Source organism: Caretta caretta, chromosome 6 (assembly GCF_965140235.1).
Source record: "Caretta caretta isolate rCarCar2 chromosome 6, rCarCar1.hap1, whole genome shotgun sequence".
In the NCBI taxonomy this organism is placed as follows: domain Eukaryota; kingdom Metazoa; phylum Chordata; order Testudines; family Cheloniidae; genus Caretta; species Caretta caretta.
In genome coordinates, this window is record NC_134211.1 from 6,420,961 (window position 1) to 6,435,662 (window position 14,702).

Below are 14,702 nucleotides of genomic sequence, written 5' to 3' on the forward strand. Positions count from 1 at the left end.
TCACTCTCCTGCTGGTAATTAACAGTGATGATCAGATTGTGTCTGGCAAAACTGAACTGAGTTGATCAGAGTGGGTTCAGTCCAGACCTAGGCCAATCACATAACTCCCTTTCCCCTCAGGCACAGCCCTGGATCATTTATTAGCAATCAGGTTAGAGTTCCACTCTTGGGGAGGTGACTCATTTATTAGCCTAGTCAGTCACTAGGGTTGCCAATTTTAGTTAGATGTATTCCTGGAGGTAAACTCCTCATGTTACATATCTTTAATTCAAGATTAATCTTTAATTCCTGGAGACTCCAGGGCAATCCTGGAGGGTTGGCAACCCCAGAGGGTTGGCAACCCTACAGTCAATCTGTAATTATATGCTACTGACACACCTAAGAGATGTGGGGAGTGTTTGTTCCCCACATTTCTAGTCACATGCCATCATGCCATGCAGTAGAGAGTCCTCCTTAACTTGGGGTCTTGAAACAAATGACCTGTTCTTTTATCACTGAGATTAATAACAAAGGGGAAGAAGTTTCAGTCATGTGTGTTGCAGTCGTACCTAGTGACCAACCGAGATCGGGGCCCCATTGTACTGGAAACTATACAAATAGAGGATGGCAGACAGTGCTAGTCTGAGGAACAATTCTAAATAGACCAGACAAAGACAGGGTAGGGGGAAGCGATATAACTCACAGACAGAACCATCAATGGGATGGCAGCAGACCCCATGTTAGTGCCAGTGGGATGTGTGTTTTTTGGCAGTGGTGGTGCTGGGTTTAATTAGGAAGGGAGAAACTAAACAGAAAGACAAGAGAAGGGAGGATGCAGTGAGGAGGAAGGGAGGAAGGTCTGAGGGGCAGCAGTTTTGTGATATTACAGTCATTTTCTTTTTATCTCCATTATTATTTGAATCAGGTTCCGCACAGCCCGAGTGCCTCCCTCCCACATTCCCGGCTGCAGTGTACAGCCCAGTGAGCCTTAGCCCTGCTCTGGGGAGTGGGGTACACGAGTAGGACTTAGATTTGCTCTCTAGCTAACACCTATGCTATATATTTTTATTGGAGGTCGTTGGGCTTCTTCACAAGCAATATCACCACAAGCAGTAAGGTATAAACCCTTATAACTGTTACAAAATCTTCCTCTCCAGTCACCCACAAGGGAGAAAGCTTGGAAGCAAGTGCTGTGTTGGAGTTAAAATTTTGATCCCACCAGATCTTTTATACAAATATCCATCGTCAGAGAGTTACATATTAAATATAGACATTGCAGCTGTCACTTCTCTGTCTGCTGGGCTATGGGAGCCAAGAAACCCTTGGCAAACTTCCAGCCCTGTTAGACAGAAGAGAGCAGGACCAGCCGGTCAGATATAAACATTTATAAACAGCCTCAGAGTAACTGAGGATTAAGGTTCGTGTTGATGTGATTAGATCAGCCACTGACCTCGCTACTGTTGATCATGACATGCTGTGAACTCACCTGTGTATGTTATTAGTAGGTTTTCACACACTGTGGACCAAAGCAGGGGTGGTCAGGGCTGCTCGTGGGTGGCTCCATCCCTACCTTTGCTGAGAGAAAAGGAGTACTTGTGGCACCTTAGAGACTAACCAATTTATTTGAGCATAAGCTTTTGTGAGCTACAGCTCACTTCATCGGATGTGTACAGTGGAAAATACAGTGAGGATGTTTTTATACACACAGACCATGAGAAAATGGGTGTTTATCACTTCAAAAGGTTTTCTCTCCCCCCACCCCACTCTCCTGCTGGTAATAGCTTATCTAAAGTGATCACTCTCCTTACAATGTGTATGATAATCAAGGTGGGGCATTTCCAGCACAAATCCAGGGTTTAACAAGAACATCTGAGGAACGGGGGGTGGGGGGGGGGGAGGAGGAAGGAATAAACAAGGGGAAATAGGTTACTTTTTATGATGACTCAACCACTCCCAGTCTCTATTCAAGCCTAAGTTAATTGTATCCAATTTGCAAATTAATTCCAATTCAGCAGTCTCTCGTTGGAGTCTGTTTCTGAAGTTTTTCTGTTGTAATATCGCAACTTTCATGTCTGTAATCGCGTGACCAGAGAGATTGAAGTGTTCTCCGACTGGTTTATGAATGTTATAATTCTTGACATCTGATTTGTGTCCATTTATTCTTTTACGTAGAGACTGTCCAGTTTGACCAATGTACAGGACAAAGGGCCATTGCTGGCACATGATGGCATATATCACATTGGTGGATGTGCAGGTGAACGAGCCTCTGATAGTGTGGCTGATGTGATTAGGCCCTGTGATGGTGTCCCCTGAATAGATAGGTGGACACAGTTGGCAACGGGCTTTGTTGCAAGGATAGGTTCCCGGGTTAGTGGTTCTGTTGTGTGGTATGTGGTTGCTGGTGAGCATTCGCTTCAGGTTGGGAGGCTGTCTGTAGGCAAGGACTGGCCTGTCTCCCAAGATTTGTGAGAGTGATGGGTCGTCCCTCAGGATAGGTTGTAGATCCTTGATGATGCGTTGGAGAGGTTTTAGTAGGGGCTGAAGGTGACGGCTAGTTCAGCAGGTGGGTATTGTAGTTGTAAGAATGCTTGATAGTGAAGAAACAGATTGACAAGCCAGAAGAGTACCCAGAAGTCACCTACTACAGGACAGGCCTAACAAAGAAAATAACAGAACGCCACTAGCCATCACCTTCAGCCCCCAACTAAAACCTCTCCAACGCATTATCAAGGATCTACAACCTATCCTGAAGGAGCTCACAAAAGCTTATGCTCAAATTAATTGGTTAGTCTCTAAGGTGCCACAAGTACTCCTTTTCTTTTTGCAAATATAGACTAACACGGCTGCTACTCTGAAACATGCCTTAGAGTGATTTAGCTTAACAAAGAGAAGGTGAAGGGGTGACTTGATTACAGTCTATAAGTATCTAAATGGGGAACAAATATTTTCTCTAGCAGAGATGGTATAACTCGCTCCAATGGATGGAAGTTGAAGCTACACAAATTCAGACTGGGAATAAGTTGTACATTTTTGACAGTGAGGGTAATTAGCCACTGGAACAATTTACCAAGGGTCATGGTGGATTCTCTATCACTGATCATTTTTAATTCAAGTTTGGCCATTAAAAAAAAATCTGTTCTATGAATTATGGGGCAGTTCTCTGGCCTGTGTTATACAGAAGGTCAGACTAGACTAGACAATCACAATTGTCCCTTCTGGCCTTGGAATCAATGAATAAGCCCATCAGGAACTGATTAAATACTTAGGTTCCTGGGCAGGGTAAAGGGATGTACAGTAGGGAGAGGGCTGATGGGAGTTGTTGTGCCCTCATTAGCAAAGCCATCGTACTTGTAAAGTATCCTTTTCCCATGTCTATCTTTCACAGTTCTGTTAAAGTTCTCCACATCTCCTTGCTGATGAAGAATGTAAGCCATACTTACAGGATGGGGGACTCTATCCTGGGAAGGGTACCAATATCCCACCTTCATTAAATAAGTCATTATTGACTAGAGCCTAAGCTACTTACACAGTTTTACTTAGGGTACGTCTACACTTCAAGCTGGGGGTCTGATTCCCAGCTCAGGTAGAGATACACACACTAGCTCTGATCCAGGTTGGGCACTAAAAATAACATTGCTGCAGCAGTGTGAGTGGCAGGAGGGACTAGCTGCCAGAGGATGTGGCTAGCATCATGGATGGGTGTTTACACCTAGCCACTTGTGCCCCTACGACTACACTCTGGTTTTAGTGCACTAGAATGGGTTAGTGTCCTCGAGCTTGGAATCCTGAAAATGTAGCCAAGCCCCCACTAAAACTTACTGAGGCAACTGCCATTTGAAATCCTGAGTAAGGAGTTCAGGGTTTGAGCCATGTGTCTTTATTCTGTGCTCTGTCAGCATCTAGAGATCCCAACAAAGTGCCTGCTCTGCTTGATATACAGCAAGATCTCAGGCTGTCAGACATGTAAATCAATTTAAATTTAGTAAATGAGTCAGGAACAGGATATGGAGAGGAAGGGATTTTGGGCAGAGTGGACAAACAGCTTTTCCCAGGGTTTATGGGAAATCACTGCAAGAGAATCATAGAATATCAGAGTTGAAAGGAACCTCTGGAGGTCATCTAGTCCAACCCCCTGCCCAGAGCAGGACCAATCCCCAATTAAATCATCCCAGCCAGGGCTTTGTCAAGCCTGACCTTAAAAACTTCTAAGGAAGGAGATTCCACCACCTCCAAAGGGAACGCATTCCAGTGTTTCACCACCCTCCGAGTGAAAAAAGTTTTTCCTAATATCCAACCTAAACCTCCCCCACTGCAACTTGAGACCATTACTGCTTGTCCTGTCATCTGCTATCACTGAGAATAGTCTAGATCCATCCTCCTTGGATCCACCTTTCAGGTAGTTGAAAGCAGCTATCAAATCCCCCCTCATTCTTCTCTTCTGTAGACTAAACAATCCCAGATCCCTCAGCTTCTCCTCATAACTCATGTGTTCCAGACCCCTAATCATTTTTGTTGCCCTTCGCTGGACTCTCCAATTTTTCCACATCCTTCTTGTAGTGTGGGGCCCAAAACTGGACACAGTACTCCCGATGAGGCCTCACCAATGTCGAACAGAGGGGAACGATCATGTCCCTCGATCTGCTCGCTATGCCCCTACTTATACATCCCAAAATGCCATTGGCCTTCTTGGCAACAAGGGCACACTGTTGACTCATATCCAGCTTCTCGTACACTGTAACCCCTTGGCCCTTTTCCGTAGAACTGCTGCCTAGCCATTCGGTCCCTAGTCTGCAGTGGTGCATTGGATTCAGTCAGAAGGATGGGGGTCGATGCCAGCAGGAGGGGACGGCTCTCTTTCACTGGATGAGAATGTGGGAGGCTTGCAACCCATGAAACGAAAAGCTAAAAATAATGAGGTGTTTTATGAAAGGGCCCCCGCTGTTACCCCAGCATTATGACTGAGACTGGGGTATGAATGAAGCCCAGTTTGTCCTCCTTTACAGGGGGGATCCCAAGCGTGTGACAAATGCTCCAGACCTCTCCCCTGGAGCCCCACAGAGGGGGAGCTGCAGTGACTGGGGCCTCTTGTACCCAGCTCTTGCCCCACCCTGCGCAGCACCAGAGCCTCCCGCTTCCCCTGCCGGCTCTGGGGCTGGGCCCAGACCCCTCCCTGACTCTGCAGCCCAGGCTCCCAGCACAGCCACAGCCCTGCCCAGGGGTCTGCAAGCCCTGAGGAGCCCTTTATAGCCCCCCCCGGCACCCAGGCCAGCCCCTGATTGGCTGCTCCATTATCCTCTGTGCAAATTAGCTCCCACCCCCGAGGCTAATGAGGGCCCAGGTGAGTGTAAGGGGGGAGGGGAGCTTGGCATGTCCTGGGGTGACAGTTAAACCGACACAGCAGAGTCACCCTGTGGAGCTGGGGGTCACTAGGGAAGGGAGGGGGCAGTTCAGGGGGGCTGAGGTGCAGGAGGGGCTGCAGGGGTCAGGAGATGGGTTCAGGGGAACAGAGGGGGTTGGGGGTTCATACAGGGCTCATTAGGGGGACTGAGGAGGGGGCCAGGATGGGGGAGGGGCAGAGTCCAGGCATGGGGTAGATTTGGGGGGCAGAGTTGAGGGGATTGTTGAGGGGGGGGGAAGTTCAGGGGCAGTTTACAGGGGTCAGTGTTGGGGAGGGGGAGAAGTTCAGGCTGATCCCCTCCCTCCCCAAGGCAGGGCTATGGGGCACAAACTGGCTTTATTAGCAGGCAAGGACTTTCTCCTCCTCCCAGCCCCATGCGGTTTGGGGCTGGGGGCACAGAGGTTGGAGCAGGGGAGGGGTGTTATCAAGCCAAAGGGCGGGGGGTTGTTTGCTTCAGGGCAGGGAGCAGAATGGGGCGGGTGCCGTCCAAAGGGCAAGCGAAGGAGATGGAAGCAGGAGGCGGCAGGTGGCAGTTCAGGGGGCATGAGGGGGAAAAGGCTTTTTGGGGGTGACTGAAGGGCAGGAGGTGCAGGGCGAGGCAGGGTGTCAGGAGGCGGATTCAGGGGAGCAGAGAGGATTTGGGGGGGGTTAGTAGAAGACCCATGGGGAGATTTGTGGGGGGAGGGTGTGGGAAAGGTCAGATTACAGGAACTACTGCTGCTTCCCCCTGCCCCCCCCAATTAGCCCAGCTGGGCCCCTCTGCCCTGGGGTGGGGAACTCCCAGGGGCTGCTAGGGTGCCCAAATAGCAAGTTTGAAAAATCGGGACAGAGTGTGTGTGGGGTAATAGGCACCTATACAAGAAAAAGCCCTGAATATTGGGACATCTGGTCACCCAAGCCCCTGCAGCGTCCCTGCCCCAGGAGACCTGTTGCCCCATTGCCCCCAGGCCGAGCTGTGGGAAGGGAGACCTGAGCCACCAAAGGAGGGAGGCCGGAGAGCCTCAGTGCAGCAGCAGGAGGGGAGAAGGGCCCAGTGCTGGGAGCAGCGGAGAGACAGAGCCCATATGTGAGGTGTAAGAATTGGATGGGGAGAGGTGGGAATTAATGATCACCTGGAGAGTGGGAGGCCCTGAGTGGCAACACTAGGATTGGTCGCGTTCTGTGTGTTTATTATTGACTTGGAATAATGGTCTAAAAACTTGAGATAGGAAAACTTGCCCGGGACACCGAATTCTTTTGTTTGGGTGGATTGTGAGGAATTTCAGAAAGAGCTTGATAATGTCAGGCAACATTCAATGCGTCTGTGCAAGGTGCTGCCTTTCAAGAAGGCTGACTTAAGAAAATTCAGGGAGTTGGTAGGTAAGATCCCTGGGTAGCAAGTCTAAAGGGAAAAACAGTTCAAGAGTTGGCAGTTTTTCAGAGACATTATTACTTGCCTGTAGCAAGGCGAAGGCTCACCGGCATAGCGCCTCCTGCTGGTCATCTTGGAAGTCAGCTCTTCAGCACTGGGAGCCCCCTCTGCAGGCTGGTGTCTTGCCTGCCTTAGGGCCCCCATATCCCTCCTGGACCTCGGTGCCCCTTTACCTTGGGGTGCTGCCCCCTAGCTGTACCCCTACACTCTGGGTCTCCCATCCCAGGGGAACCCCCAACCCTCTAAACCCACCTTGCCTCAGTGGCTACTGCCAGTCATCATCTAGCCGCTGCTCACTGGAGCAGACTGCAGTCTGTAATGGCCACTCATCATTGGCAAGGGGGTAGGATCTGCTGCCTTTGCCTATCCCCAGGCTGCCCCTCTGCCTCCCCAGTACCTTTCTTAGGCCTTCAACGAGGCCTTAGCCTGGGGATTTACCAGGCTGCTGCTCCCCAGCTCCCTTTGCCCTTTCCCAGCACTGCTCCACTTCAGGTACATTGCTCCCAGGCAGCTAGCCCTTCTCCCTCCAGGGCTAGAGTGATACTCCTCTCACTTCTGGCCCCAAGCCCTCTTATAAGGGCCAGCTGGACCCTGACTGAGCTGGCCACAGCTGTGGCTGCTTCCCGAATCAGCCTAGCCCAGCCACAGCCCTCTCTAGGGATGCTTTTAACCCCTGTTTTACTGGAGTGGGGCAGTTGCCCCACTACAAGGCCTAAAAGCAAACTATTCCACTGCATGGGAAAGATAGGAAGTATAGCCAGAGACCATGCTGGCTTAACCAGGAGATCCTCAATGATCTAAAAATCAAAAAATTGTTGTACGTAAAGTGGAAACTAGGTCAAATTACGACAAAGGATGAACATAAATAACACAAGTATGTAGGGACAAAACGAGAAAGGCCAAGGAACAAAACAGATCATAGCTAGAGACATAAAGGGTGACAAGAAAACATTCTACAAATACGTTAGAAGCAAGAGGAAGATCAAGGACAGGGTAGGCCCATTACTCAATGAAGAGGGAAAAAAACAATAACAGAAAATGTGGAAATGGCAGAGGTGCTTAATGACTTCTTTGTTTCAGTGTTCAAGAAGAGGGTTAGTGGTAATTGGACATCTAGCATACTGAATGCCAGTGAAAATGAGGTGGGATCTGAGGATAAAATAGGAAAAGAACAAGTAAAAAATTATTTAGACCAATTAGATGTCTTCAGGTCACCAGGGCCTGATGAAATGCATCCTAGAATACTCAAGAAGCTGACTGAGGAGACATCTGAGCCATTAGTGATTATCTTTGAAAAGTCATGGAAAATGGGAGAGATTCCAGAAGACTGGAAATGGGCATCTATAAAAAGGGAAATAAGGACAACCTGGGGAAATACAGACCAGTCAGCTTAACTTCTGTACCTGGAAAGATAATGGAGCAAATAATTAAGCTCTAAATTTGCAAACATCTGGAAGATAATCAGGTGATAAGTAATAGTCAGCATGGATTTGTCAAGAACAAATCGTGTCAAACCAACCTGATAGCTTTCTTTGACAGGGTAACGAGCCTTGTGGATGGGGAGAAGCAGGAGATGTGGTATATGTTGACGGTAGTAAGGCTTTTGATGCAGTCTCACATGACCTTCTCATAAACAAACTAGGGAAAGACAACTTAGATGGAGCTACTATAAGATGCGTGCAAAACTGGTGGAAAACCATTCCCAGAGAGTAGCTATCAATGGCTAACTTACTGTCAGGGTGGTTAAGCACTGAAATAAATTGCCTGAGGGGTTCTGGAATCTCCATCAATGGAGATTTTTAAGAGTAGGTTAGACAAACACCTGTCAGGGATGATCTAGATGATGCTTAGTCATGCCATGAGTGCAGGGGACTGGATTAGATCAGTGGTTCTCAGCTGGGGGTCAGTGAGCCCTTTCAAGGGGGCCGCGGAGCCCCACGGCTGAAACCTGGAGCCCCAGTGCTGAAGCCTGCCCCCCCCTTCCCCCTAAGCCAGGAGCGGTGCGGGTCTGAAGCCAGTGGGCCCCCTGCTGTAGTTAGGAGCGGCGCGGGGCTGAAGCCCGTGGTGCCCTCCCCATCCCCCCCAAGCCGGGAGTGGCGCAGCCAGAAGCTAGGTGGGGCTGAAGCCGGCAGGGTCCCCACATCCCCTCCTAGCTAGGAGCAACGCGGTGCTCGAGCCGGCAAGCCTACCCTCCCCCACAAGCCAGGAGCAGCAGGGAGGCTGAAGCCGGGAGTCCCAGTGCCTTGCCCCTGAAGCTGGGCATTGCACTGGAAGCCCCCCTGCCTGCATACAGCCCATAGCTACCCCCTGCCTGCACCCTGAGCTACCCCCTGCCCATACACAGCCCTTAGCTATCCCCTCCCTGCACCCTGAGCTACTCCCCTCATTTCACACAGCCCCTAACTAACCCCCTGCCCGCACCCTGAGCGGTTTTCAAACCTTTTGAACTGAGTCCCCCCTTTGAGATATATTTTTGGTTGCATCGCCCCAGAGCACAGACAAGCTGGGTGCCCTCCTGAGTGAGTCAGGGGGTGGAGATGGCACATCCTCCCTGGACCCTGCTCTGTGGAGATGGGATGAACCATGCCAGGCATTCCTCCCCCCGCCCCCCCAAAAAATAGAAGTAAAACTATGCCTATGCCCAAGTGTGTCCCCCAGGCCTGGAGCCCACGCTTCCCCCCTGCCGGGCCCTATTGTTTTTATAGGATGTTGAATGGGGTCTCAGCAAGAAAAAGGTTGAGAACCCCTGGATTTGATGATCTCTCAAGGTCCCTTCCAGTCCTATGATTCTATGTGGAAAGGAACAACTGAAACCGGGTGACATGGGCAAATCCACTGAGCAGCTGGGCTGACAGATAGAGTACGGCAACTGCGTGGCATGTGGCAATGAAGAGAAGAGATTCCTCCGTGGGACAGTAGACGGAGCCACTGCCCAATCCAGCTACACTCACAGCCCCACTGTCGAGAAGAGACTCAGAGAGGGAGTGTCATGGTTTGGGGTCACTGCAGAGAGTTTGGGCCATCAGTGTTGTTACTGGGGATTTCTAACCCTACATATTTCAGTCTGTTTGTGTGTGTGTGTGTGTGTATAGTTATCTAATTTCCCTTGTAACTGTGGAAACTCCAGTCTTTGGGTTGGGGTTTAACTGCTTCACCTGAGGGTTGCTCTGTTGACTCCAGAGCTGGCCCTGCCTATCCCACCACAGCGGTTACTAACTTGTGCCCCATTGGGTCTCCACCCCATCCCCCCCAGTGAGAGCTCAGGGCTCCGTGAAATTTTCTCACTGTTTAAGTGAGAAAACAAAGCCCGTTTTTCATGAGGTCAGTCATTCTTATCAGCATCAGGCCTCTCAGAAGGGCTAATTTAAATGTTAAGGGTTCCTGCATCACTTGGGATCTTGGGTTTGTTCTTTGGAAGTATCACATCTCCTGAAATGTTTGCTGACCTCACCCACTATCCTTCCTCTCAGGGCTAAATAAAACAAAAAGTTCCAAGGCAACATTTCAAAATAAATAAGCCAGCACAAAAAAGTCCGTTCCCAAGTTTATTTTGTTTAACTGTAAATGGTTTTCTGTTGCTTCTTATGCGTGATTACATTAAAACAAGAATACTAATTTCTTAATGCACAATAGGGAGAGTAAATGACAGTCATGCTCTAAATATAGCAGTTTAATTGTCTTCAACGGATTCTAATGGTCTTCAACTAAGCTATTGCTGGAAATGGCCAGGTCCTGCTGCAGCTCTTTGCAAAAGCTGTCTAAAAAGGCAGAAACTGTGTTATTGTTTTTATTTATGGAGTTTTTCAGAATTCCCTTGATTTTATTTATTATTCTGGATAGAATCCCTTTCTCCAAATCTCTCAAACTTGCCTTCCCTTCATAGTGGTCTATCAGACATCTCTGTATCCAGGATTTGACAAACTCTTCATAGTTACTTATCTATTTCACATAGTTGTCAAAGTTCATCTCTTCCAGCAGCTTCTTTAGCAAAAAGAACTGAAAGAAGCTTTGGCTGGCGTATTCAAGGGCCTGTTCACTGCTGAGAAAATTGTCAACTATTTCTAGTCCGAGCCTTTTGTTGACATAACCCACCAGGGCAGGTTTGAGACACTGATCGCAGAAATTCCTCACCCTTGTTTGGCTTTCCTTCTTTTCCAAATAGAGATCAGTAAATATGGAGAAATAATGAGGTTTCAGCTTCTCCAGACGTTGCTGAGGATCGTTTTCTTTGATAAAATCTTCATGCATCTTCTGAAATGCCAAGCTGCTTCCCCCAAAACGTGACGCTTCAGGTCAACTTCAAACAAAGGAGAAGTGTGAAGTTGCTCAATATCCTCCTCTTTTAACCTCTCATTAACCATATGCAGCAGTTCTCCACAATAGGTTTCATCATAGTCTGTTTTGGATTTAACTTTTTCTTCAATGTATTTCTTGCATTCAGTCATTAAAGATAGAGCAAACTCTTCAGTTTTACAGTAACATTCCTGTGAGAAGTATTCTGCAACTGCTCTGGTCCATTTTAAGTTTAAGTACTCCTTCTTCATTGTGAAAGACTTCATTCTATAATCCAGCAGGCTTTTTGCATGTTGCAGTATCTGTCTGACAGCACCCCCTCTGTGCTTCAGATCCTTTCTCAACTGGAGATCCATATCTTGAACAACTTGACATTTCTGTAAAGTACAGAGCGTTAACTCTGACAAGGTTTCTCGCCACATCGTTTCAAATTCTTTTTTCAGTTTCTCATGGTCTAATTTATCTTCTCCGTTTCGGTATTCAGCCAAGAGTCTGTCAACTTCCCCTTCAATTTTCTGCTTGTACTCAGACTGGATATTGTCTATCTTGTGCTGTCCTCTTCGTATTCGAATTGCTTCCTTACAGTTACTGGTTGAAGAATTTTCAAGTTCTCTTTTGAGGCTATTTGTGCTCCTTTTGAAATCTTCTCTGTACTTTTCTATCAGGTTCAAATTTGGAGCTTCACTTTTAAAATACTGTTCTAAGTTATTCAAGAGCTTCTGTTCTCCCTGCTGTAGCTTCCCTTGTGCTTCCATTTTTAAGCTGTGAAAGAGATCACCCTCTAGTGTCTCTGGCAGCTGATTCGGGATAAAAGTTTCTTTTTCAGATATCCAGAGATACATCTCCTTGCGGAAACCCCATTCCCATTCAGAATACTTCATAGACAGCTGGTGATAGGCTTAAGCTACAAGGCTATTTCTAAAGCTAAAGATGAAGTTCTCATGTTTCACTGACTTCCACAGGCTCTTCAACCATACAATAAAATCAGGAATATCCTTTCCAGCTCTTTTCCGTGAACGGTTCTCTATGAATTCAAACAGGTATTTCTTTAGCTCACACACACTCTCACTGTATCCAGTGTTTACGGGAGCCATGGGAGGGACTCCATGCCGCAAGCCAGGCATGTACCAATTGTGTTTTTCTGGGTCATACTCCACAATATCAGAAAATGCCATTTCCCTGCTTTGCTTTTCCATCCTTGCTGCAGCTTTGGTCATTTCATTCAGCTGCTCCAGGAGGTGTTTCCTGTCCCTCATGTTTTGATCATGAGCAGACACATCACTGACATTCTGGTGCACGAACTGGCAGTTTGGCTGTTGTCCTATTTCCTCCATACTGAGAAATGCATGGACCACAATTTGCAGAACATCCTTCATTTCTGTGGCATTCTCCATGGTCATGTTAACGATGGTGATGTCACTCAGTCCAATCACCAGGGTGGCCAGCTCATTGTCATGTTGATAACTGTCTTCCAGTGCTGTTAGTTCAGGGGCCTTCAGACCTTCAGTGTCTATCACCAGGATGAAATCACAGCCAAGCAGCTCCTGAACAGCTTCTGTAACTTTAATGAGTGTCATGAACACTCCTCGCGTACATCGATCGCTACATTGATCAACTGCAGGCCGAACATGGTGTTGAGAAGAGTCGATTTCCCAGTGCTCTGCACTCCCAGCACTGTTATAACCACCATTCTGGATCTACCCCCTAGTCTGATATGGAGATGAGTTAGAACATCTACTACCCAGTTCATGGGGATGTTGGAGGCATCTCCATCGATCAGCTCCACAGGAAACCCTTCCAGCATCAGGTCAGCTGCTGTGCATGGGAGATGGGAGAATGGTCTTTGGCTTTCTTCCATTTTCCCTTCTTTAACCATTGAGCATTCAGCGTCATAGAACTGTCCCAACTCACGCATGAAATGCTCCACCCCCAAGGAACTATCAGATATTAATTTATCTAATTCCTCCATCTGTTTTCGGTCCACTCCTGGAGTTTCACATTTCTCTTTATAGTCTGCCCACATTTCAGAAAGATTCCCCCTAGCAATATTATCCAGGCTAAATTTCATCCATTTCAGAAAGTAATGTTTCTCCACTGGATTCAACTGTACTATTCCATTGATAAACTTAGTCAAACCATTAGTACGGTGACACTGATTCCGCTGTCTACGTATCTCTAACCATTTCTGTTTCAGCACAGATTTATAGTCTTCAATGGCCACGTCCCCTTGCCTTTTCATTTGGCACATCTCTTTTTCCAATTGAGCCAAGTTTTTCCATGGGTCTCCTTGCAGGCTCAGCATTTCCCTTTTGTATTTTGCCCCATCTCTTATTTCTGCAGTGATTTCTTCAGTATATTTCCTCGCACACTGACATGCCTGACACTCCTCATCCACCTGGATTCCTAGGTCACGTGCCGTCACAGCCATGGCTTCCAAACTCACTGTCTTCGGAGATGAATTCACTATGGTTCCTATGGTGGACTTCACCTTTTTCCACAAATCCTGCATTATTCATGGTACTATCTTTCACCAGTATTAGTGATTTGCTCAGTTTCAACACTGAGGACAGCTTATTAAGAAATCCCAGAGTTTCTTTGGGTTTCTTATTCTTGCAGTTGAGGATGAAGTAATATTTAGAGCTGGATTTTTTCAGAGATGATAACAGCTCGTATTCTCTCTCACTGATGCTCTCGGTAACTATGAACACTGCGGAGGAGACCGCTGTTAAAAAGCTAAACTGTAGCCAGTGGGACTCAATGTCTCCGTGCAGATTTGTAACTGCAATGGGTTCTGGGAAAAGATCAGAAATTTCCGTTCCCCCAGGGAAATACCAGGAAATCTCAACCAGCCCATCTGCGATTTTCTGAAGGAAGTTCCCAGACTCCATGTCCCAATGGATAAAGAAATCGTGGTGCTGCTGGGAGGGGCTGAGAACCTCATTGAGGAGTTGGGACTTGGAGAAGCTGCAGCTCCCCATCCACAGAAAAGAAATCATTGGCATTTCTGTGAGCACCAGGCTCTCCTCTCTGAACCCTCTGCTCTGTGCCAGGGAGTGCGGCCTCCACTTCCTCACAATGTCCCTCATGACCCACAGTAGTAGGGTGCCCTTGGGGGTGTTGAGGGCGGGTAGCAGCAGAGGGAGGGCAAACTGGCACATGGACATTTTGGACAGGATCTCCTGCTGTAGGAAACTGAGCAAAGCAGAACAGCACAAAGAACATCAAGAGATTGCAGAGAAACTTTCATCTCAGTGTCACTAAAACAGAAAGTGCCATCAGTATGCAGTTTCTCCTCATAATCATCCATTTCTTCTTCAGGAGCCTTGTGCCCAATGCTTGTATTTCTGGCCGTCCCATTCAGAGCCATGACCTTCCTCAGGAAATGCCAAGGTAAATCACCTAATGCCTCTGGAATTCTGTTCTTGATGCTTTCTGGGCAGATCTCCAAAACATCCCTCAGCCTGATCTTGATGCTTCTGTGCTTCTCCAGGTTTAATCTGGACAGGACATCTTGAAATGCTTTACTTCTTTCTGCAGAAGGAAGTTAAAACAAACCAAAATTTCAGAGTAGAAAATGGTGACTTTATATACAGTTTACTTATTCCATAGACAGCCTGATGT

General features: G+C 47.6%; 1 pseudogene; it reads right to left on the reverse strand.

The window, feature by feature from the left end:
* Positions 1-10,478: 10,478 nt before the first annotated feature.
* LOC142072415 (up-regulator of cell proliferation-like) lies at positions 10,479-14,463 on the reverse strand (annotated as a pseudogene).
* Between the last annotated feature and the right edge of the window lie 239 nt (positions 14,464-14,702).